The sequence below is a fragment of the Sarcophilus harrisii genome, chromosome 3 (assembly GCF_902635505.1).
Source record: "Sarcophilus harrisii chromosome 3, mSarHar1.11, whole genome shotgun sequence".
Taxonomy (NCBI): Eukaryota; Metazoa; Chordata; class Mammalia; order Dasyuromorphia; family Dasyuridae; genus Sarcophilus; species Sarcophilus harrisii.
The window spans coordinates 412,209,649-412,235,706 of record NC_045428.1 but is presented as its reverse complement, the minus strand read 5'-3'; the positions used below and the strand labels follow the sequence as shown (position 1 = coordinate 412,235,706).

Below are 26,058 nucleotides of genomic sequence, written 5' to 3'. Positions count from 1 at the left end.
AGCTCATTGTTCAGCATTTTCTAGATGACCTCTTCACAACTTGGCTGGCCTGATCATTATAAAAGTTTAAAATGACTTGTGCAGGGGTTATACACTTAATTAGATGATTAAAAACATTTACTTCAACTTCATAACTTTTTTTTTTAACATTTCTGGTGACAAAGTTAATGTTTCTTTACTAAATCAGATACCACCCTACATGCTATTTATTGACAAAATATTAAAGCAATGCTTATTGTGTTACATAGTGAGTTTATCACTTGATGCTAAAAAATGTCAGTTCTAGAAAATCAAATGATAAGAACATTTTGAAGCTAGTACAAAAAGAGAAGAAGAAATAAGAAGACGGCTTTGCAGTTTTCCTTTAGTGGCATCTTTATGCAGAGTACTTGAGATTAACTTGTCTTCTGTTCTCTTTCTTGGGCAGCCACAAAATTCAGCAGATCAATAGCTGTGACAACACCAAACACCATATGTCTTTGATTGGAGTTGCCATTGCTGTGATACTGAATCTGTTTGTGAACCACTAGAGCAAAATGTTTTGTCTCCAGGATGTGGGAAAGCATCCCCAAGGTGTCGGTCAGGTGAATCTGATGAAATTGCTTATAGATGACTTTGCTGGCTTGGTCTGAAGGCTGAACCTTCCCAGCAAGCAAGGATGAAAGCATATTACCAAGAGTGACCATTTCCAATATCAAACCAGATTCATCAACAACTGGTACCTGGTCACAACCCTTCTCTCGGAGGATTTCAATAGTTCGTTCACAAGTGACAGTTGGTAAGACTGTCAAAAGTGAAGAGAGGCTTAATTCTTGAATCTTGAGGTGCCACCACCATAGCTTAGTAATCATCATATCTTCTTCCTTCATAAATCCCTTCTGAAGCATCCACTTGTCACTCAGAAATTTGAACATGTAATCCCTCACAGAATCAGGCAAAATGACCACACAACCCTCCTTCAGATCCTTGGCAGCCTTTACTGCAACAGACATCGAACTACCAGAGCTACCACCACAAAGTAATCCTTCTTGCACAATTAACATTCCAGCAAAAGCAAAAGAGCCTTCATCATTGCTCTTGTACCACTTATCCACCATCTTCCTGTCTAGTACTGTGGGGATGAAATCATACCCAATGCCCTCTACTTCATAAACTGTTTTGTAGCTCTGGTTCAGTTCTTCTGGCTCAGCAAGGATAGATCCTTCTGGATCAACACCAATGATTTTTCATCCTGGACATTTCTCCTTCAGCTTTCAGGCAAGACCTGTAATTGTGCCCCCAGTGCCAGCAGAAGCTACCAATATTTCCAATTTCCCATCACATTGCTGTAAGATCTCCTCTGCTGTGCTATCATAGTGAGCGAGAAGATTATTGGCATTTCAATATTGCTCCAAAATTTGAGAATTGGGAATCTCATTTTTCAGTTGCCATGCCACTTCTACATGAGATTCAGGGGAATCAAATCTGGCACTGGTTGGAGTTCTCATAATTTCAGCTCCCAGTGCTCTCAGGACAACCACCTTTTCCATACTCATTTTCTCTGGCATCACAATGATTCAATGATACCCTTTTACTGCTGCATCCAGGGCCAGCCCAATTCAGGTATTCCCAGAAGTTGGCTCGATGATTGTATGTCCAGGTTTCAAAATGCCTGCTCTTTCTGCATCTTCTACCATTCTCAGGCTGATTCGATCCTTCACACTCCCTCCAGCATTGAAAAATTCACACTTTGCCAAAAGTTCACATTTCAGTCCAAAGTTCTTCCCAATTTTATTGATTCTGACCATAGGTGTATCTCCAATTTTCTTCAAAATATTACGAATGACTTTGGTTATCTTTGACAAGGAGACCTGATGATGAGGAGATTCTGAGACAGGTTTGCCTAGCTGCCAAGTACACTTGCTAGGATGGTCAGGCCAGATCCACTTTCGTTCTTTCTCAACTTTGTTCCCACAATTAGATGATGTCTCTAATTTCACATTCTCCAGGTTGTTATTAGAGAGATGAGGGCAAACCTTGGTTTCCCTCTCGATTGGGGAAGGATCACAAAGCATGCTATAAATTAAGCTGAGTTTAAGTTCAATCAAAATTTTCGGTGGGGGCAAAATGTTCCCCGGAAATCACCTGCAAAAAGAAGAGAGAGTAATTCAAGAGCTGCACCTACACTTTTGGCTTTAATCCCCTTCAACTGCATAACTTGACAAAATCCTACTCCTATGCCACTTTTGGTATAGAGATAGGTAACAAGGACTTCTTGACAAATCTGTTATGCAGTTGAAGTAAATGTCTTTAATCATCTAATTAAGTGTATAACCCCTGGACAAGTCATTTAAACTTAAGGAGGTTCAGTTTCTGTATCTGCAAAATAGGAAGAAATGATAGTTGCATTATTTGCCTTATAATTTGTTAATATAATATGAATCAATGCATGTGAAAGAGTTTTGTAAATAGCAAAAGCCTAACTAAATGTATGATGATGATGATAATTAATTACTATTACTATTACTATCATTACCGCCACCACCACCACCACTATTACTGTTGTTCCTGCTGCTAGTCCTATCACCACCACTACTACTATCATTATTACTGGTATTATATACAAAATCAAAATATAAAAGTGCCCCCAAACTTGGTTAAACTCCAGTTGTCTTAATTCTTGATTCCCAAGTCACTGAGTTGGTCAAATCTCATAGGTCTATGGTAAATAGAGATCTTAAATATTTACCCAGAGCCTATTCCCTAATCAAAGAGCATTTATGGATCTAGACATATACCAAGTAGAATAAAAAGAAAATAAGAAACAACATTCAAGTCAGCTTACAATGAAAAAAGCCTGTGCTGATACCTTAAAAGCAAGACAAAATAGAATTGAACATAAAGAAGTTAGTAAGTGTGCTGAATATTTGTGTGTTTTTTTTTTTTTTGTATTCATCTTTCCTATCAGTGAGTTCACAAGCCTAATTAAGTAAATGTAGTAAAAGACCTATCTCTGTGTACAGGAGCGTATTTATGAAATTAGGCTTTTGAATTGAGACAAATTTAATGCTTCAAAAGGCAAGCTGAAAATTTAATAATATATTCCTCATCTTTTTTGCATTTCTTTAGAATGTCATGAATTAAATGTTTCTAAATATTTGTCACTAGGTATTCATCCCTCACCCAGATTTACTTGCATTTTTTTGTCACTTTTTGAGACATTGCTTCTTGGCTAGAACTGATGAATTAAAATGCAGGATAAAGATAGAGTTTTTGTCCCTATCCATTTTCTAATTCCCACAAGAAAAGATAGGTTTGGTAATGAAGCTTATAAGGAAATATGTGAGAATTAATTACCTTGAATTTAAGACCTTCACCTCCTAGTCAAAAAGGAAGGTGCTCTTAATTACTGTGGAGTCAAAAGTCAGATTCTAAGTTTTCTTTTACTAAATGATTATCAAACCTCATTTCTTGCTGTTATTTTTTCCCTTTTGCTTTTTATGAATACATTGTGAGAAGCTCATTCCTTTAAAGGACAATAAAATAAAATATATATGTACATGTATATATATGCATATTTTAAATGAAATATACATGTCCCATAGAGAATCCCTTTGAATTCTGAATATTTTAAAAGAAGATTCAAGATGACTAGATTTGAATACCGAATGAGCAATCACTTCACCTTTTTGAGGCTCAGTTTCTTCATCTGTAAAATGGGGATAGAATCTATTTTTATTAAATATTTTTGTTTTCAAAACATATGCATAGATAATTTTCTTATTTTTTATTATATCCTTTTATTTACAAGATATATGTGTGGGTAATTTTTCAGCATTGACAATTGCAAAATCTTTTGTTCCAACTTTTCCCTTCCTTTCCCCCAACCCCTTCCCCCAGATGGCAGGTTGACCAATACATGTTAAAATGTTAAAGTATAAATTAAACACAATATATGTATACATGTCCAGTTATTTTGCTGTACAAAAAGAATCAGACTTTGAAATAGTATACAATTAGCTTGTGAAGGAAATCAAAAATGCAGGTGGACAAAAATAGAGGGATTGGGAATTCTATGTAGTGGCTCACACTCATCTCTCAGAGTTCTTTCACTGGGTGTAGCTGGTTCAATTCATTACTGTTCTATTGGAACTGATTTGTTTCATCTCAGTGTTGAAGAGGGCCACGTCCATCAGAATTGATCATCATATAGTATTGTTGTTGAAGTCTATAATGATCTCCTGGTCCTGCTCATTTCACTCAGCATCAGTTCATGTAAGTCTCTGCTGCCTTTCTGAAATCATCCTGCTGGTCATTTCTTACAGAGCAACATTCCATAATATTCATATACCACAATTTATTCAGTCATTCGCCAATTGATGGGTATCCACTTACTTTCCAGTTTCTGGCCACTACAAAGAGGGCTGCAACAAACATTTGCATAGATAATTTTCAACAATCACCCTTGCAACACCTTGTGTTCCAGTTTTTTTCCTTCCCTTACCCCACACCCTCCCTTAGATAGAACGTAATCCAGTATTTGTTAAACATGTGCAATTCCCCATATACATATGTACACAATTAGGGGATATAATCTACTGGGAATTCTATATAGTGGTTCAGTCATCTCCCAGAGTTCCTTTGTTAGGTGTAGCTGGTTCAATTCATTACTGCTCTATTGAAACTGATTTGGTTCATCTCATTATTGAAGAGGGCCATGTCCATGAAGGAGTACATCTTTTTCTTGGAAGTACATGGCATTTATATAAAAACTGACTATGTATTAAGGCACAAAAACCTTGCAATCAAGTGCAGAAAAGTAGAAATAGTAAATGCTTCCTTTTTGGATCACAATGTGAGAGAAATTATATTCAATAAAGGGCCAGTGTAGGACAGACAAAAACCAGTTGGGAATTAGATAATCTAATCCTAAATAATGAGTGAGTTAAACAACAAATCAGAGAAATAACTCATAATTTCATCCAAGAGAATGAAATAATGAGATGACATACCAAAACCTATGGGATACAGCCAAAGCAGTTTTTAGGGAAATTTTTATATCTCTAAATAGCTTCATGAATGAATAAATAAGCGAAAGAGGACATCAAAGAATTGGACATGTAACTAATAAAGCTAGTAAAAAGAGAAAATTAAAAATCACCTATTAAATAAACAAAAATTCTGAAACTCAAAGGAGAGACTAACAAAATTTAAACTAAGAAAACTTTTGAACTAATTAATAAAACTAATAGTTGGTTTTATGAAAAAAACAACAAAATAGATAAACCTGTGGTTAATTTTATTAGAAAAAGAGAAGGAAAAAAAAACAAATCACTAGCATCAAAAATGAAAAAGGTGTATTGACAATTATTGAAAAAGATATTAAAGCAATAATTATGAGCAATTTTGCCTAACTCCATGGCAGCCAATCTGACAATCTAACCTAAATGGATGAATATTTACAAAAATATAAATTGCCCAGATTAATAGAGGAGAAAAAAATGACCTAAGTAGTCCCATTTTAGAAAAAGAAATTGAATAAGCCTTGAATGAACTCCCCAAGAAAAGATTTTTAGGGCCAGATGAAGTCACAAGTGAATTCTATCAAACATTTAAAGAACAATTAATTCCAATATTATGTAAACTATTCAGAAAAATAGGGAAAGAAGGAGTACTGCCAAATTTCTTCTATGACAGAAATACACTACTGATACTTAAACCAGGAAGAGCCAAAACAGAAAAAGAAAATTGCAAACCAATATCCCTAATGAATATTGATTCAAAACTTTTAAATGAAATATTAGCAAAGAGATTATAACAACTCATCAGCTAAATAATACACTATGAGCAAGTGGAATTTATACCAGGATTACAGGGCTGGTTCAATATCAGGAAAACTATTACCATGATCAACCACATCAATAACAAAAATAACAGATAATCTCAATAGATTCAGAAAAAACTTTTTGAGAAAATATAGCACCCATTCCTATTAAAAACAGTAGAGACCATAGGGATAAAAGGAGCTTTCCTTAAAATAATAAGCAGTATCTTACTAAACCAGCAGCAAGCATTATTTATAATAGAGAGAATCTGGTTGCATTTCCAATGGGTGAAAGAAGGAAGCCCATTATTACCACTATTACTCAGTATTGTACTAGAAATGTTGGCTTTAGCAATAAGAAAAAAAAAAAATTAAAGGAATTAGAATAGCCAATGAGTAAATAGAACCATCACTCTTTGCAGATGATATGATGATAGACTTTGAGAATCCTAGAAAAATAATCTAAAACCCTACTGTGAATATTTAACAGCTTTAGCAAAGTTGCAGGATATAAAATGCATCCATGCAAGTCATCAGCATTCTATATATTACTGATGAAGCCTATAAATAAGAGATACACAGATAAATTCCATTTAAAATAACTATAGGCAAAATAAAATATTTGGGTGCTCACCTGCCAAGACAAACCCAAGAATCATATGAACATAATTATCAAACACTTCTCACACAGATAAAATCCAATCTAAACAATTGGAAAACAATCAATTGCTCTTGGGTGGGCTGAACTAATACAATAAAAATGACAGTTCTGCCTACTTGTTCAGTGCATCACCAAAGTGCCAAAATAGTTTTTAGAATTGTAAAGAAATAATAACAAACTTCACCTGGAAGAACAAAAGGTCAAGAATATCACGGGAATTAATGAAAAAAAATACAAAGGATGGTGGCTTAGTAGTATCAAACTTAAAACTATATTATAAAGCAGCAGTCATCAAAACCATTTGGTACTGGCTAAATCATAGAGTGGTAGATCTGTAGAATACTGTAGATTCTAATAGAACACATGACACAATAATCAAGACCTATAGTAATCCAGTATTTGATAATCCCCCAAACTTCAGTTTCTGGAATAAAAACTCATGATTTGACAAAAATTGTTGGGAAAATGAAAAATAATATGTCAGAAACTCTGCATAGATCTATATCTCATATGCCATACAAAAATGAAGTCAAAATGAGCATAAAATTTGGGCTTAATGTATGACACCATCAACAAATTAGGAGAGCAAGGGATAATTTGTCTCTCAGATCTTTGGAGAAGGAAAAATTTAGGATCAAAAAAGAGCTAAAGAATTTTATGAAAGACAAAATGGGCAACTTTGAATACATTAAATTAAAAAAAAATTGCACAAACCAAACCAACAGAAACAAGGTTAAAAGGGAAGTACAAAGTTGGGCAAAATATTTATAGCCAGTGTTTCTGATAAAAAGATCTCATTTCTAAAATACATAAAGAATTATGTCAAATTTATAAGAAAATAAGTAATTCCCCAATTGATAAATAGTCATTTATTTAGGATAGGATAGGCTATGAAGAGACAATTTTCAGATGATAAAATTAAAGTCACCTATAGTAATATGAAAAATGCTCTAAATCACTATTGATTTAAAAATCCAAATTAAAACAACTTTGAGGTACCACCTTACACTTCTCAGATTGGTTAAGATGACAGGAAAAAATGATGATAAATGCTGGATCGAATATGGGGAAACTAGGAACTAATTAATTGTTGGTGAAGTAGTTAAATGATCCAACTATTCTGAAAAGCAATTTGGAACTATGTCCAAAGTTTTATAAAATTTGGCATATCATTTTGACCCAGCAGTGCCACTAGTGGATCTGTATCTCAAGGAAATCAAGGAGGAAAAAGGACATATGCAAATGTTTATAGCAGCTTAACAAATAATTGGAAGATAACTAGATGCCCATCAATTGGGGAATGGCTGAATATGCCATGGTATATGAAGGAAATAGAATATTATCATTCTATAAAAATGATGGAAACTTTTTTTTAGAAATGCCTGGACATTTAAAAATATATATATATTTGTAATGTTCTTTGTTCTTAAGTAATTGAGTTCAGGGTCACATAGCTAGGAAGTATAAAGTGTTTGAGGATGGTTTTGAATTCATGTTCTCCTGACTTAAGAGCCAGCACTCTATCCATTAGAACATCTAGGTGTCCTTGCGTCTTTGCCTTTAACAATTTATACAAACTGATGTTGAATGAAACAAACAGAACCAGGAATATTTTGTACACAATAATAGCAAGAATGTGTGATGATCAACTATGAAAGACTTGGTTCTGAGTGGTTCAGTGATAAGCAATCCATTCAATATACTTTGGACAGAAAATGCCATTTGCATCTAGAAAAACAACTATGGAGACTGAATGTAAATCAACACATGCTATGCTTACTTCTTTTTTCTGTGTTTTTTTCCTCTACATGATTTTTCCTATTTGCTCTGATTTTTCTCTCCCAACATGATTCATACAGCAATATGTATTAAAATAAGTGAATAAAATTTAAACAAGTCTATACAAACTTTAAAGGGTTACATACATGTAAAACATCATCACTACCACCTGCAACAGTATCAAAAGCAGCAGCAAAGCAGCAGCACCAGCACCACCCCCCTCCCCATTCTTAGTTTATCTTGAGCAGTTGATCTTGAGACTATGGTCTCAAATGGTCTCAAATCCTACTCTGATATATACTGACAGCATGATTCTGGAAAAGTCATCTAACTTCTCAATACCTTAGACCACTTTCTAAGACTATTAATTATACAGAAAAGCTTATCTACTTGATCCACAGGGATCATTTTTTTTTCATGCCTAGCACTTAGAACAGTGTTTGGCACATAGTATGCAATGAACAAATCCTTGTTGATTGACAGAAGAGTTCTCTAAACCAATTAAACTACAGGTCTGATCCAAAAATATTGTCATGGAAACATTTCCTTCTCTTTTTATTAATTATAATATTCATTTACATGAGTGAGAAGAATTTAAAGAATATGAATAAAAGATTATTCTCTAGAGAAACTTTCATAAGTCAGCACCTAACATGGCTGAATCTAAGAAAGATAGTTAAAAGTCTAATAGATATATTGGCCTATCAGAAGTTGTTTCTTAACAAGAAAAAAGAATTTTAAACTTGGAAGGAATCTTAAAGTTTTTTTTTAACCACTTCAATCATTTAACAATAAGAATGCAGGTAAAATTTCTTTCCCTAGTTAACAGTAGTAAATGATTAGGTGTGAGGGGAATCTAGGATTTAAATCATATTTTTAGAAGCAATTCTCTGTTCATTTCACTTTCTTTCTCTTCATCTCACAAAAATTATTTCTACATCATCATTGAACTACAAGGTGATGTCATTTGTCCAATTAACTAAAAAACAATATTCTTGTGGAGCTTTCCAAAACATTATCTTGCATAATATATTTTTGCGGAAGATGACAATGCAAGAATGGTCATGCTTGTGTTTGCATTCATTTTAAAGATAGTATGGGCTGATGGATAGAGAGCTGGCCTTGAACTTGGTTTCAGGTCTCACTCCTAACACGTTCTGGCCAGTATGATCTTTAGAAAATTACTAAACTTTTCAGTACTCCATTCCAGAGATTTCAAAAACACAGAAGACTATTACTGGCAATTACTGGCACAGTGGGATTACCAGTCTAGTCACTCCAAGTGCATTTCCATTTTGAAGGGATTTCCATTCCTTAGTGAAGTACTATTAGGTTTTTGTCTTTGAGATTCACTAGAAGGTGATGGTGATGGTGGTGGGGGTAGATCTCTCTTCAAGAAAGTCCAAAATATAGGAGAATATCACATGTTATGTCCATGTGATATATATAGGGATATCTGGGCATAAAGATGGATTTACTAGGTAATCTTGAGTACCCCACTAATAATCCCAAATTCATTTCTTTTTCAAGGGTAATCTAAACTACAGAATGCTATTAAGATATAGAAGACTATAGGGCTCTGAGGGAAGGTATAATTAATAAAAAGAAAAGATAAATTTATCAAGTTTTGGTTCTATCTCTTTCTCTTCTCTTCTTTCCTTTTCTCCTCTCTCTCTCTGTCTCTCTTTGCCTCTATCTCCTTTTCTCTTTCTCTCCCTCCCTTTCTTTCTGTTTCTGTCTTTCAGTCTTTTACCTTCTTTTATTTCCTCCTTCCCTTTCTCTCTATCTCTCTCTTTCTCTGTCTCTGTTTCTCTCTCTCTCTCTCTCTCTCTCATTTTTTGTATATGTATATACTATGAGGGATCTGTGGTTGTATGTGTATTTCTATATATATTCTATGGTATTAATAGAGATCTTCCTGGAACTGATATACACAGTTGTTACTTTGAATATATATATAGAATCCAAAGATATATTTAAGAAACTATATTCTTAAACTTCTCCAAGACAATTCTGGGTGGGTATAAGCCAAAGAGTTATCAGTTTTTTAAAAACAAAGCTACTCTCAAGATTGTGTCATGCAGATAAATAATGAATGTGGAGTTTACATCTACAGATTAGATGAATGTTTAGTACATAGAAAAAGGGGATACTCTTAAATAATAAAAAAAATTGATATGACTTCTTAAAAAAGATATATTTTTATTATATTTAGGGAGCATAGTTCTGTTTTTGCTGAGTAGTATCTGACCTTATTTGGAGTTTCTTGGCAAAAATACTGGAATGGTTTGCCATTTCTTTCTCCAGCTCATTTTATAGATTAGGAAAATGAGGCAGAGTTTCATGAGTTGCTTAGGATCACAAAGCTAGTAAGTATATGAGATCAGATTTGAACTCAGGAAGAATCTTTCTGACTTCAGACCTGTCACTCTGTCCACTGTAACACCTAGCTGCCCAGCATGGATACTACTAAATAGAAAGTAGCCTTTTGAAAAATTTCTCCTTTACAGTGTTATTATGAAAGACTTGCTCAGAAAAAAATGTCAATTGTTAATATGTAGGCATATTCAAATTTCTGACTCCCCTTTTATCTACAGTGCTTACATCTTAGTAACAAAACAAGGAAGATGAAATAAATCATTTTGCCTTAGGTAAAATACTTTTCCTCCCCTCTAAAGCACATCCAATTCATCTAAGAAAATCTTGCATTCACAGTTGATAGAAAAGCCTTCTCATGTTATTCTTCTCTTGGATCATAAACTTCCAGGAAGGGCTGCTGGTATTTTGTAATCTTTTTGTTCGTGTAGAAATTCCCTTACACTGCTGTGTCTTCCTGTTTTCATTTGAGAAAACAAGAATTTTTTTTTTCTTAATAGACTTCTGTGAGCATTTCTACAACTGTGGGCAAATGTTAAGCTTACTGTTTCCAATCCATGTTACACCACATTATTTATTTATCTGTCACAGAGCACTAAAACTTGGTTCTAATTTGAAGTTTAATTAAATCTTTTTCTTTTAAGCTCAAACACCATATGTATATAAATAAAATATAAATAACAGAATTAAAGGTTTAAAATTCAACAAATGGAATCATCTCTGCCTAAAATAGAGTAGCCTGTTAATTTAATTCAAAAGACATGTCTACTATGGCTGCTTGCTAGGGCTACAAAGACAGAAATGAGAATTCTTTTTCCTTAAGGAACTTTAATTTTATAGAGTAAGTACACTATGTTCACACACACACACACACACACACACACACATATATATAGAAATTGAGGAGAGATTAATAACAACTGAAGAAAGGGACAAATCAGGAAGAAGTCAGAGAAGGAAGATAAAGGGTAGAAGGGAACAGAAAAGATGGTTAAAGATTCATGTTGCCTGGGACACATGAACTACCCCAGAAGAAAGTCAAGGCTTGATCCTGAGAAGTAAAAATGAATGCATTTTGGATAGCTTGTTCAACTATATAACAGCAAGGGATAACAATATTTAATTCAGGGAATAAGTAGTACGTCAGTAGACTAAAAGGTAGTGGTTATAAAAAAAGGAGAATGAAATAAGGCTTGACAGTTGGATGGAAACCAGAATGTGAAAGGACATAACAAAGCATAAATGTTTAATCTGACAGGCAATGGTAAATCAATGAAAAATTTGTGAGCATGGAATTTACATGGTAAGGCACATATGTTCACTTTAGAAACTTATCATTTTTTTATTTAACATCATAGATACAGTGCTCTTGTTCATTATTAATTACTAGATGCAATAAACAATACCATGTGTCTCTTTTATTTTAGGAATGCCAAGGTCCCCAAAAATACACACTCAAAATCTTCAACAGAATAATTAAAAAAAGATAGCAAGGGAAGGCTCCCTCAAAGAGCAAGGATTCCTCTATAAAATAAGGCAGGTCAATCTGCTACTACTTGGAGTAACAGACATTAGTCAGATAACTCATGGAATGAGGCTTCTGACATCAACCAATCTGGGTCAACTTCATTCTTTTATAAACAGAATTAAAATGGATTTTAACTGTAAGACCTGGCTATTTATTTATTTATTAAACATTCTTGATTAGATTTTCATATTTGTATGTCCTTTCTCTTCATTGAAAATTGGGGCAGATATATCAACTTCTATTCCTCTGTAGAGCTAATAGTGGCTATCACCACACTTTCCTTTTGTTATATACTTTACAAATCACTTTCTGCTTTGCACAAAGCAATGAAAGTATTATTACTCTCATTTTACAGGTGAGAAAATAGATGAGTTTTAGAGTAGTTTTGTAATTTTTCTATCATCTCCCACCTAACAAATATTAGGGGCAGCAATCAATTCCAGCTCTCTTGATTCCACATTAAATTAATTTCTATACAGCTTGCTAGGCATGATTTAAATGTTCAATAAATATCTGGCGATTTGCATTTTTGATAACATTATTTCATTTTTTTATTTCATGGTGCTTTTACTTACATTAGTTCACTAGCAAAGCTAAAAGTGTTTGAATTTCAAGCAAAGATCAGGAAACTTCCCAAATAGAACAATCATACACATACCAGGAAATGGGGAAATATAATCACTGTTTCCATTTCCCTGTATTTTGCGGGGCACACAAACTCATGTTGGCTTGTGTTTGGAGTACCAAAGATAAACAGAGCAGTGATTCCCATGCAGCAACAGGTAGTCCTTCTCAGTTGACATCATATACCTTTCAAAATAGGAGAAGAATTTTAGACTTCAAATTATAATTTCAGTGATATAGACAAGTCTTAAACAGGAAACTCTTTCTACTAATGAATGCTGATATCTGCTGAACAACTTAGGTGTAGAGTCAGGGACTTCCCCAGGGCCACAAAGCCAGTATGTGGATCTTGAACCTAGGCCCTTCTGATTTGAGGCTAATTCTAGCCACTATTCAACATTGGCTCTCCAAGAAGATAAAAAGTAGATTAAGCAACCTTCCCCTGTGAAATCTGGCAAAAATGATAGTGAAAGAAATGAATAGCTGGAAGTTCTTCCTGTCCTTTCTCTAAATGAGGGTTGCCATTTGTACTGAAAGCACAGTGTAGTGTGCAGAGCTTGTTGTCAGGGATTTGCTTCTTTTCCTTGCAGGCTGCTATGTACTTCTGTGCTAAATGAGCCATCCATCTTTAATTGCTATGTGCCAAGTTGATTTGTCTGCTCTTGTCATTTCTTGGCATGCATGAACACTATATTAACTCACACATTTTTCCCTTTCCCTCATGCATTTCTCAACATCGCCTCACATTTTGAAGCAGAAATATGTTTTCCTTGTATAATCCAATCTTCACCTCATTTTTCTTCATTTTAAAAATGGAATTCACAGATACAATAAAGATGTTTCCAGCCCACTTTGCTTCTGGCAGCTGCATACTTCCTGTTTTTTGGTTTGTGGGAGGAAGAGAATTTGTTAGTACACACTCTCTGCTTTGTAGCATATCCAGCCTCTTAGTTCTATTTCCCTGGACATCTTCTGGAACTGAGTTTTGAGAGATGTCTAGTCCTTTCCATGAGCAAAGGATCCTTAACCCTCATCTCCAAAGGTTGGAAGAAAAACAAATTCCCAAAGTGCATGTCATTTATTTTTCACTTACAAACCATGACTTCTTTCTCCTTCTGTCCCTCACAAACAAAATATTCAATTTAAAGAGGAAATTACTAAATAATATTTCAAAAAAGAACTCAGAAATTCTTATTAAAGATTAGGAAGTTGTGACCGAAATAACTGAAGACATTAGAGGTGTGATTAATGATTTTTGCTTTTTATTTTTGTTATTCATTTGGTGGTCATAAAAAAATCTATTTATTGAGTTTAGTGGATTCAGAAGAGAGAGGCTGATTATAAAGCAAATTACTTTTTAAGAAGATGGTTTATGATTATGAGTTGTAGATTTTCTGGAGCTACAACATCACAAAGCTTGGAAGACTATTTAAACCATCTAGACCAACTCATATATGAAGAAGAGTCATCTTTAGAGTGCTGGTTTTTGAGGATATCTGAACCTTATTGACTTAATTAAAAAATCTAATGTCATCTATGCCTTATTACATTTTATTTATTTTCTTAAGATATATCTCAATTATATTTTAATTTGGTTCAGGACCCATTTAGAAGTGTTGATGGCCTTATATAGTGATGCATTTCACATTTCTCGTTTAGAACATTTTATGTAAATGGTTATTCAAATTTTCCTTGAAGATCACTAGTGAGGAGATAGTCATTAACTCTTTGGGAAATTCATTCTACTTTTTAAAAAAATTCATTTTATTAAAAAAAACCAATAAAATAAAGAAAAACAGAAAAAGAAAACAAAGCAAAATAAGACAAAGCAGAGTATTGTCAGGTGCCTAGCAGAATATCAGGGAGGATTCAAAGTATATCATAATAAATGATCAATTCAAGAAATGATATATAATAGTAGAAGAAATTATATTTGTGAGTGTCTACCTTTTCCTACTTCCTTGTAGGCTATTCTTTTATTTTCTGCTGTGTGTGTTTTAAATTTTATTCTTTCCTCCCCCTTTCATCCTCTCACCTCCTCCAAGGAGGCTATAGTTAAGCAAGGATATATTTATGTATACATATATAGATATATACATACATTCACATACATACACCTGCTTTCACACACACACACACACACACACACACACACACACACACAAACACACACTTTTTCTATCCCTGCTAATTCTTTGCTTTAATTCTACCCCTTAACTTACCTTGCTATTATTTAACTTTCCCCTACCCATGGATCTCTCCTTTGTCTTCTTCACCAACTTTTTGCTTTTCTCTTTGCCCTTCTCTCTCCCCTTGTTTCTTTATAGATTTTGGAAGATGCTATACTCTTTTTGGCATATATGTTGTGTTGCCTATTTAATCCACTCCCAGTGTGAGTAGGCTTTCAGAATTATGAGTCCTTCTCATGTCTCTAATGTTTCTGTATTAATTCTTCTTCTACTCCTTATTTATATAACATGATTACTATTTTTACCTTAACTTTGCCCCAATCTTTCCTTTGAGTTACCCAGTTGCTGATGTTAATATTAAACATATAGTATAAATTTTCATGTAAAAACATAAGTAATTTGTCTTGTAAAGTTGTGAAGTTCCTTGAAATTGATCTTTGATATTGGCTCTTATATGTTAAATTTTCTACTGAGTTCGGTTTAGTTTAAAGAAAGGTCTGAAAATCTTCAAATTTGTTGAATGTCCATTTTTTTCATTCAGTATCATAGATAATTTTTCTGGATATGATATTTTTGGCCATAAGCTTAGTTTTTCTGATTGCTGGTAGATTTGATTCCAGTACCTGTGGCCTTTTATTGTGGTTGCTGATAAGTTCTGTATAATTCTAATTATAGTTCCAGCATGTATGATTTTTTTTCTTGCAAGGTTTTTCTCTTTGATGTGGGGGTTTCAAAATTTGGCAATAATATTTCTATGTATTTTCCACAAAGGATCTGTTTGAGGTACAATCAGTGGATTTTTTTCTATTTCTATTTTTCCCATATGTTCTTTCACTCCAGGGCATTTTTCATGGATTATTTCTTGCATTACTGTGTCAAGGTCCTTTCTTGATCACAGCTTTCAGGTAGTCCAATTATTCTTATATTTTTTCTTCTTAATCTGACCTCCAGATCTGTTGTTTTTCTTAAAAGATGTTTCACATTATTCCATTTTTTTCATTCTTTATAATCTTTTTTTTTTTTTTTTTTTTTGGTATTTCTTAGTCTCTTATAGCTTCTAGCTTCACTGGCTTTCCCTTGATCAATTCAAATTTTTAAGTAATTATTTTTGTACTTAAGACTCTATATCTCCTTTTCTAATTGGTTAATTTTTTTTTATAATCTTCTTGTTTTTCTTGGATGGCTTTTTATTTGACTTTTTATAGTTTTTTTTTTTTTTTTGGTCAATGTCTCTGATTTTTAAATTCTTTTTTGAGTTCTTCTACAAATTCTCTCTGGGCAAGGACCCATTTAATCTTACTCTTTGGGGAAGAAGAAAGCTTTTTTTTTTTTTTTTTGATTCAAGTGTTTTCCTTTGAATAGGAAGCCCAGTCTTTCCTATTCTCATAGTAAGTTTATATGTATGTATATGTATATATTTTGGCTGAGACAATTGGGGTTAAGTGACTTGCCCAGGATCACACAGCCAGGAAGTGTCAAGTGTCTGAGGCCATATTTGAATTCAAGTCCTTCTGACTTCAGGGCTAAGTTTTATGTTTTTATGTTGGGTTCTTTTTTTTTGCTAGTTCAATTTTCTTTAAATGTGAAAGTGTTAGTGTAGGCACCCTTAATTATGGGGTGTGAGCATAATGCCACTAACTTCACTTAGCTCTCTCTTCTGACCTGGAATCTTAACTAAGAACTCCACTCTCCTGCAAGTGTTCAAAGCCAGCAGCATCCCTGCCCCATCTTCTAGTCTGCTGGTTCCCTCTTGGTCAGGGCTGTGTCTCTGAAGCACAACTGGACCTGTTGTTCCTAATCAGCTGAGATTCACTCAGTCTTCCTGGACTCAGACCCCCTCCCCGCCAATTCCACAAACAGTCAGAGAGGTGAAAATTTCTATGATTCCTGCTGAAGTTCCAGCCCAACCCAACTAGCTCCAGGGTTTTCCACTTGATGTTTCTACAGAGCTAGCCTGGAGGTTAGGTAGAAAGGATGACTAGTTGAGGGGTCTCCAACTGGGGGGTATTTCTCTTGATAGGGTCTTCAGAAATATTTGGGAAAAAGCCTCCCATTACTGCAGGTTTGTAATAAACTCATGGGTTCTATAATCTACAATAACCTTTAGCCTTTTAATGTACCATTATTCTCTCAGAACAGCTTACAGAACTGCTCAATTAGGTATTAGGTGAAAGAATGATCTTGTGTTGACTCAATTCACACTAATGTGAATAATTGCCAATAATGGTTTATATTAATATAAGGCTGTAATGTTTCTTGCCAACTATTTTTTTCTTTTAATACACACTACAACCCAAGGAGTAAGTGCATTTATATATATGTAAAAGATGAGGAAACTAAATTCAGAATGTTTAAGTGATTTGTCAAGGATCACATAGCTACAAAATATCAGAGGCAATGCATATTTGAAGCTATATTTCTTTCAAAAATTTTTCTTTTATTTTTTAGATCATACATGTACATTTGTTTTTCATCTACTTCTGTATGAATCAGATTGGAAGAGAGAAATCAGAACAAAATATAAAATCTATGAGAAAGAAAAAAAGATGAAAATAGTATGCATTGATACACATTCAGTCTCATCTTGAATTAGAAAGGCATTTGCCACCTAAAGTCTATTGGGATTGCCTTGGATCACTAAATTGCTAAAAAGAATCAAGTCTATCATAGTTGATCACACAATCTTATTGCTATGTACAATGTTTTCATCATTTTGCTTGCTTCACTCAGCATTAGTTCATGTAAATCTTTCTGGGCTTTTCCAAAATCAGACCATTTAACTTTTTTTAATAAAACAATAACATTCCATTACTCTCACACACCATAACTTATTCAGCCATTACCCAACTGATGAGTATCTATACATTTTCCAGTTCTTTCCAACCTCAAAAAGAGCTGCTTCAAACATTTTTGCAAATGTGCATCCCCCACCCCCTTCTTTTATGATCTCTTTGGGATATAGATTCAGTAATAACATTGCTGGATTAAAGAGTATGTACAGTTTGATAACCCTTTGGGCATACTACCAAATTTGAAGCTATATTTCTTATACCAAATGTAGCAGTCTATTTACTATTTCATCCTTTTATCCCTTTAAATATATTGGAGAAATGGAGATAAGAAAAAGAAATGCCTCCGAAATCAAAGGATGTGAACTGACATCCCATGCCAACCATTGTATCTCCAACTTCTCTGAGTCTCAGCTTCCTCTTTCGGAAAATGAAGAGATTGGATCTAAAACCTTTGAGATCTTTCCAGCTCTACATCAATGATTCTAAATATTTCTATTAATAAAAGGAGATTTTTAATTTGAAACTCAAAATAAAAAAAGTTAAAACTGCTTTTAATGTAATTAATTTAATTTAATTTTTTTTTCATACACATTGCTTGCATATTTGGAGAGAAAAATCAGAACAAGAGGGTAAAACCATGAGAGAGGAAAATAATGGAAAAAAAGAAGTGAACATAGCATGTGTTGATTTACATTTCATCTCCATTGTTCTTTTTTCTGGATGCAGTTGGAATTTTCTTTCCAAAGTTTATTGGGATTGTTTCAGATTGAAAAATGTTTTAAAAGATGTTTATTAACCCAAATGAATGTTTTAAGTAGAATTTCAGGCAATGTGGCAAAGTGAACTAATTTAGGCAATTTGAGGAAGGAATCTCTCGACAAGGAGACCACTACACATTCAGCAACCTTGTCTATGAATATTCTTTTGGTCTCATCTCCCTGAAATGAGACTTGTGTTCATCAGCAACTTCCCTGCCTCTATTTCCAAGGTCACAGGTTTTCAGAATGCACTAATATTTTTCTTAATGGACTCTGGGCTGTTGTGAAAGTGGAACATGGAAGTAGTTCTGTAAATAAATTAGTATACATTTTTCTGTTAATGTTAACTCAGTTAATCTTTGAGAAGGTACAGACCTATTTATATGCTATGATATGACACTGTTACTACTATGATTGCTCTAATTTCTAAAAATAATGGAATAATGAGAGACAAATACTTAGGAATCAATTGTTTATTTTTATTCAAGTATATGACCACTGACCAGCACTGTACCTACAGGTATTATGAATTAAGTAAATCCTTTAGAAACATTCAGTCCTCAATGACACTTGGTATTCTTGTTTCCAATTAAGTGTAACTTTATTTGGTGACAATTGTCTGTCTTTCTCAGTGGCTTAAAACAGGCAGTCTTAGCTTCTTTCCACTTATTATTCATTCATATAACTCTTGACTATTTAGTCAAGTTTAGTTAAATTTTCTATATCTTTAACTTTTAGAGGGACAGTTATAATCATTTATATTCTCAAGTATTTTACAGTTTAATGTCTTTTAATGATGTCTTTTGATTCATGTATAAATTCGATTTAATATAAGTTATACAGATTTGCACAAGGTCATTGGTCTCACTCTCTCTTTCAGAGTCATCAATGTCTAGTAGCAGGACAGAACCAAGATGACTGGTGATGACTGGAGATGCAGTGGATGACTGTGATGTCTTTGATGTCTAACTAAGCTCTCAGTGCTCCACAACACCTGTTTTATCTGCCTTCATGGTTGTTGGAACAAATTATTTTCATCTACCTATTCTTCCAGGGGAAGTCTTTACATGCTTGGGATAGACATCCCTGTAAGTCACTGAATTGAGACACCTTGGTTACTTTCATCTGCCAAAATGATTTGGTATGTGGATGCTGTGCATGCTACAGTTTATGGGAACCACCAGGGAGAGTTAGATGGATCAGTTCCATCCAAAGATGGAAAACAATCTTGTAAGAAGTTTGGCAGCCTTCACTCTTGAACATACCCCATTTTGTAGTTTAGAAAGTTCTCAATTTGTATCCTATGCTGATGCTTCACTGTAGTCATTATGGAGGTGACACTGAGCTCTTCTTGAAAGTAAGGCCAGCAGAGTGAAAGTTTTTACTTCAAACTGAAATGATTATAGTGGCTTAGTAATAACCTATGTGTCTGCTGTCTGAAAACACCATTACAAGTCAGAATCTGATTACAAGGTTGGACACACACAACATGAGGTATTTTTCAGTCACAATGGAAGAAGATTATTTACTAAATTGAAAAGATGCAACAAAAGGCATTAATGGGAAGAGTACCCTTGCAGATGAAAGAATGAAGATTCTCAAGTTATCAGTATACTATCTACTTCTATATTCCCAAGAAGAGTGTGAGGTAGATAGTGAAATTATTTTCATTCAAATCTGATAGATGAGGAGACAGGGCAGGAGAGTTTTGTATAGTTAATAAACAGTGGGTACAGTAGTAAATCATACTGTAGTAAAATGTGGTAACTGAACTGAGCTCTCCTAGCTACAAACCTAGTGCTTATTCTATTGATCACATATACATGCCAGAATGCCAGAAAATTAACTCATGACTATCTTAAAAAAATAACTATTGATTTTTAAAATTCTAATGATTGTCTTGTTATCAATTAAGAGTGTCATCTAAAAAATGTGTGGTTATATATGTCTATTACATAAATTATACATTATTTATCTTATTGTGAATGTACATATACAAAAATCATACAGATAAATGCTTTAAAAATGAGAAATCCATAATTTCATCAATGAGATGGTTTCTTTACCTGTATCTATCAGCATGTGGTTACCTTCTTGTTTTATGTAAAATATTTAAAGAAATCTATGATCTCATTAATTTAAATTTTTCTCACTTAGTGTAGAGAACAATTCCATGCCTACATTCCTTTTAGATTCTTACTCATTGTTCTTCTATAAATTTATCAAGGATAGTCAATGCAATGCACTCGATATTCTTTTTTTTTTCTATTGACATTAAAAGGATATTACAGAAATATTTAGGCTCCTCTTATCCTTTGCCCATGTCACATAACTAGCTAGTCTTCTCTTTTTGTCATATACTTCCCTGATGATATTTATATAGTTCTTTACAGTTTCTCATTGGTTATATTTTGAAACCTTATCACACTAAATATGTGTATCTCTCCTACTCTTTATGACATCCATTTTCTTTTTAAAATTTTTTGTCTATGTTTTTTATTTATATTTTTAAATAATAGCTTTCTATTTTCAACATACGTGCAAAGATAGTTCTCACATTGACCCTTGCGAAACCCTGTGTTCCAAATTTTTCTCTTCCCCTCCCTTCTGCCTCCTTCCCTAAATAGCAAACAATCCAGTGTCTGTTAAACATGTGTAATTCCTCTATACACATTTCCACATTTATATGATAATCATTTTCAATTATTTGAAGATTGTTGTATTCCATATCTTGCAGATAAAAAACTATTGTTAAAATATTGTTATTAAAAGATGAGTTTTTCTTTATGGGAGAAGTTTGCATTTACAAAAGGAGAGCTACACTTTTTAAAAACCAATATCATCTCATCTACTCTCCCATCTGTTCAATTATGGGTTTAATTCACTTTCAATTTGCACTTTCTAACCCATGCTAAAACTTTTCTAACACATGCTGAAAAACAAGCTCCATAGATTGTCCAAGCAGTTGCCTGCCATAATTGAAGCAATAGACATTCTTCATCCAATTGGTATTTCCAATATGGTTAGTCATAAAACAAAAAAAAAAATCTTGTAATGTTTTCTTATCAATCATAGGAACAAGACTGGGTTCTGGTCTAGGCCATAGAGGTCACTTAGTCATATCTTCTTATTTTTCAGATGAGGAAACTTAGGTCACGAGAGGTAGGATAACCTTTCTAAAGTTACATTGTTAAGAGCAGAGCTGAGATTTGAACCCAGAACTTTTTGACATAATACCAAACTGCTTTCTAAGTCTTCCATCAGATATCTACCCAATATGTTATAAACACTCCTCTAGTTATTTAATATATTTTAGAGCACTAAGATCTCTCTATGCACTATGCATTTCTATTTCTATATATCCCACCCATCTTTTTTTTGAACCAGTGATGTGAGAAGATTTAGCTAGTTTTTCTTAGATTTTTCCCACATGTAAAGTAGTTCTTTGTCTTATAATAAATGAAATGATTTTTCAGAACATTGACTTTATTTGTCATTCTGCCAAAAGATTGTCAACATGACATAAAAAGTATATTTATTTTACCTGGAGAGGGGACAGGCACTGAAGCCTCTTGATAGACTAAGAAATAAGAAAAAGGAATTGACCTTTTTTTAAAATGCATGTATATGCACAGATGGTGGCTTAACTCCTACTTTTGACTTTGACTCAGTGTTGCTAGACTGGTTACATTTCAGGCTTCTGCTGCTGCTACTTGTGGTGATCTTGTCTTGCTGATTAATGTGAAGAATGGTTCATAGGTGACAATAAAGAAAAAGCAAGCTCTAGCAGCTCTGTGTCTCTCATGTGCTTTTAAACAACAAAGCATATTTGTTTCTTTGTGAAAATTTATGATTGGAGACAGTGATGTGAAAAACTCAGAGTAATAATGACAAAGATGTTTTTGCAACTAGCAAAATCTATTAATATGAGGGAAAACTTTTCACAAAACCCTTCAGTAAACAGCATGATGAATTCCCAAATAAAACCTTGGCACAGGCTAGTCACTTTCATATTAACATCTAGAGAAAAGCTTAATCTTTGGAAAAGTTCTTGACTTTGAAATAACTTGCCACAAGGCCTAAGAGTTCACCCAACTTTCCTAAATTGGAGCAGATTGCAGCTGACTTTTACATTGCACAAAACTTCCCAGCATGCTTTGCCCCATTTTAAATTCCTGCCATCTGGCTAATATAAGAAAAAACAAAGTTGGCACTGTGGTATGCTGGAAATTCCATTATCCTTAAATCTCTTGTTGGTCCATCTTTGTTATGGGGCACTAGGCATTTGCAAAAAATAAAAAGTATAAACAAAACATATGTTCAATTACATCACTTCTAGATTTAAAAATAAGAATTTTATTGGTTCCTTTCTTTTAACCCCACAATTATTTCACAATCTATTCTTCCTACACAGGACCCTCATTTGTAACAAAAAGAAAATTGAGTATAATCAACAAAGTGACAGCAACATCCTATCCCTATAAACTCTCATTTTTCTAACAGTAAGAGGGAATGTTATCTGTTCTTAAGGTTCACAATATCATTGCAATGTATTTCTGCTCAAATACTTATCATTAATTTGATAAATACAAATATTTTAATACCTACTCTCTACTATATGACTTAAGACAAAAAGTGACTCTGCCTTTAGGGAGTTCACATTCAGAAAGAAATCGAGAGAAAAGGAAGGAGGGAAAATTAATAATTAGCAGAATTAATAAAACTATTTAGTAAAAGATGGCATGTGAGGTGTGTTTAAAAACAAGCTAAAAATTTTAAAAGGCAAAGTTTAGATTAGAATACTTCCTAGGTATGGTAAACATATTGGGAAATGAAATATTTTCCATGGGGAACTGCTCAAAGGCCAGTGTTTGGAAAGGTAGATGAAAACCAAATTGTGCATTAAATTGCTGAATACTTCCCCCTCCCCCACTAGAAGCAATTGGGAGTCCCTGATGATTACTGAGCAGGGGAATGACATGGTCACACAGATGCTTTAGGAAGATTATTTATAGATATTTGAAAATGACTAAAGGAAGAGAGACTAATTAGTCTGCTATTTCAGTAATCCAAGAGAAAGATAATGAATGCCAGAATTAGGATGATGATTTGGGCAAGAAAGGTAAAGGATAGATTTAAAAAGTAATATATATATATAGGTAGGATCAGCTAGACTTGGCAATTGATTGGTGGCAATGAATGTTAGTGAGGGGGTAATAAAATAAAAAAAATATTAAGAATGATTATAAGGTTGTAGATCTGTGTGACTGGAAAAATGGATATGAAACAAAAAAAGGAAATTTGGAGAATTAAGATGTTTTGGAGAAAATAAAATGAGTTCCACTGTGAAAAAAGTCTGCAAGATAATTTCTTAGTAACTAGCCATTTTATTAATTAATGCTAATGAATTATTAATAAAAGGATCATTTGGCCATCTCTCCTAAACCAAAGACAGACCATGACAGCTTCTTGGCACTTATATGTCCTTGGAAATAGTTTCAGACTGGTGGTAATCAATTCTGATTGGTTAACAGTTAATGAAAAGAATGAATATTATAATTAGGCACTGGGGAACATGACTTTAATTATGTCACTCATGGACAAAGAGAAATGTTCTCAAGCCAGACCACTTCCAGGATCTGGCAATCTAGATAAATGATCTATGTCATTACTCCCCATTTCCATTTCTAGATTCTTACTCTTCACCTTTACCAAGTAACTTTTTTTCCAAGATCCATTTAATCTGAATTTATCATCCATTTGAGTTTAAGGTACTGTCACCTACAGAATCCTGGGACATCCCTTCTTCAATCATTGTACCTCAACTGCTTCCCTCAGAATAGAAAATTTTTAGCATCTTGACATTCTCTTGAATACCCTAAATATTTCAATATGTTCATTTCCAATGATCCAATTTTGTATTCTACATAAGAGATAGGTATACTATTTATCTTATCTTCACTCACAAGTTTTCCACTTACATATTCAGAAATTCAGAAATTTCTTTATCAGATTGTGATCTTTAATCATTTCAATTTCCTTCTTTGTGATGACCTCTGCCTCTGACCTCCATCCTCACCATAATCTCCAAGCCTTCCACCTTTTCAATCCTAGGGTATAACTCTCCACTTCTGATATAATGCATTCTCATTTATCAATCTCTCTTATTAAATGAGTTCATTTACATTCTTTCCTCTACTCTTGATTCTCTTATTCTTTGTCCTACTATTTATCATGGCTTGTCAAATCCTAACCTTTGTTTACTCTCACATTTGGACAACTTTGTCCTTATTCATACTACTGAATAGAAAAAGAGAAATTTACAAAATAGTGCTAATCAAGTCTACTACAAATTTATATAAATAGTTTCTGTAATGGGCTGAGGTTTGAGTTGATGCACTGAGGTCCCAAGTACATGAGGCTAAATAGAAATTGGGCTATACTCTATTAATATACATGATTAGGTAAAGAATGGTCCCTGCCCTGTGTTGGTCCTGATGTGTTGTATAGGAAATGACGATTTGGGTGGGTGGAGGCAGAGAGAGACAGGAAGAGAAGCTGGGAGAGATTGAGCCTGGATTCCATACTCCTAGCTGCTGGTTGTGTGGCTGCTGGTCTAGCTAGCTTCTTGACTCAGCTACACACATTGCTTTGCCCATTCTCTTCCACCTCTGATCTTTCTTCACTGAGAATAAAGACTGACGATTTTCCCCTAACCTGAATTCCTGACTCCGCCTGATTTTAAAATACGTGATCTTCACAAGTCTCTACTTTCCTTTTATTTTCCCCTCTATCCCAAGTAGTCCATGATGAAAAAAAGATAACTGTGGATCCAAATTATATAATCTTCAAGAAAAAAAAAAAAAAAAAAAAAAAAAAAAAACATTGAAGCAGAGTTCCAAGCCAAAAGCACATTAACAAAGGACCCATGGCCCTCTCTAAGGAAGTAAACCTCATGTGTTTCATGATCTGAAATATTCTCTTCATCCAGCAACTCAGTTTAATAGTGTTTGATACTCAGACAGTATAGATAAGACAAACTAAAAATATAGAATCTTATTGGTTAAAAGACATGGACTTTGACTCTCCAGAAGGGTCTGTATGAAATACATATTCCCATTGGTTAATAAATGAATTTTGAAAAGACTTTGACAGACATATTTTGATCTTTCAGGAGCTCCTACCTTAATCAGAAAAAGCAAGTAGAGTGGAGAATATGTGTGTCTGAGTGTGTATGTATGTATGTATATATCTACATATGTATACATAAAATACATATTTTATTAATTGCAGCTTGCTTGGGAGTTGTGGAGGGGGATGAAAGGGAGATATGTATGTGATCTACTTATGTATATATAAATATATCCTTTTGTAACTATAACCTGCTTGGGGATGGGGTGGGGATGAAAGGGGAAAATAATAAAGTAAAAAAGGTGTGCAGCAGAGAAAAAAAGAACAATTTACATGGAAATAAAGAACAGATAGACACTCTTAAATATGTGTATATACATATATATGTATGTATACACACACACACGTATATATATA

At 33.6% G+C, this 26,058-nt stretch overlaps 1 pseudogene; it reads right to left on the bottom strand.

The window, feature by feature from the left end:
* Positions 1-152: 152 nt before the first annotated feature.
* Positions 153-2,141, bottom strand: LOC100933917 (annotated as a pseudogene).
* Between the last annotated feature and the right edge of the window lie 23,917 nt (positions 2,142-26,058).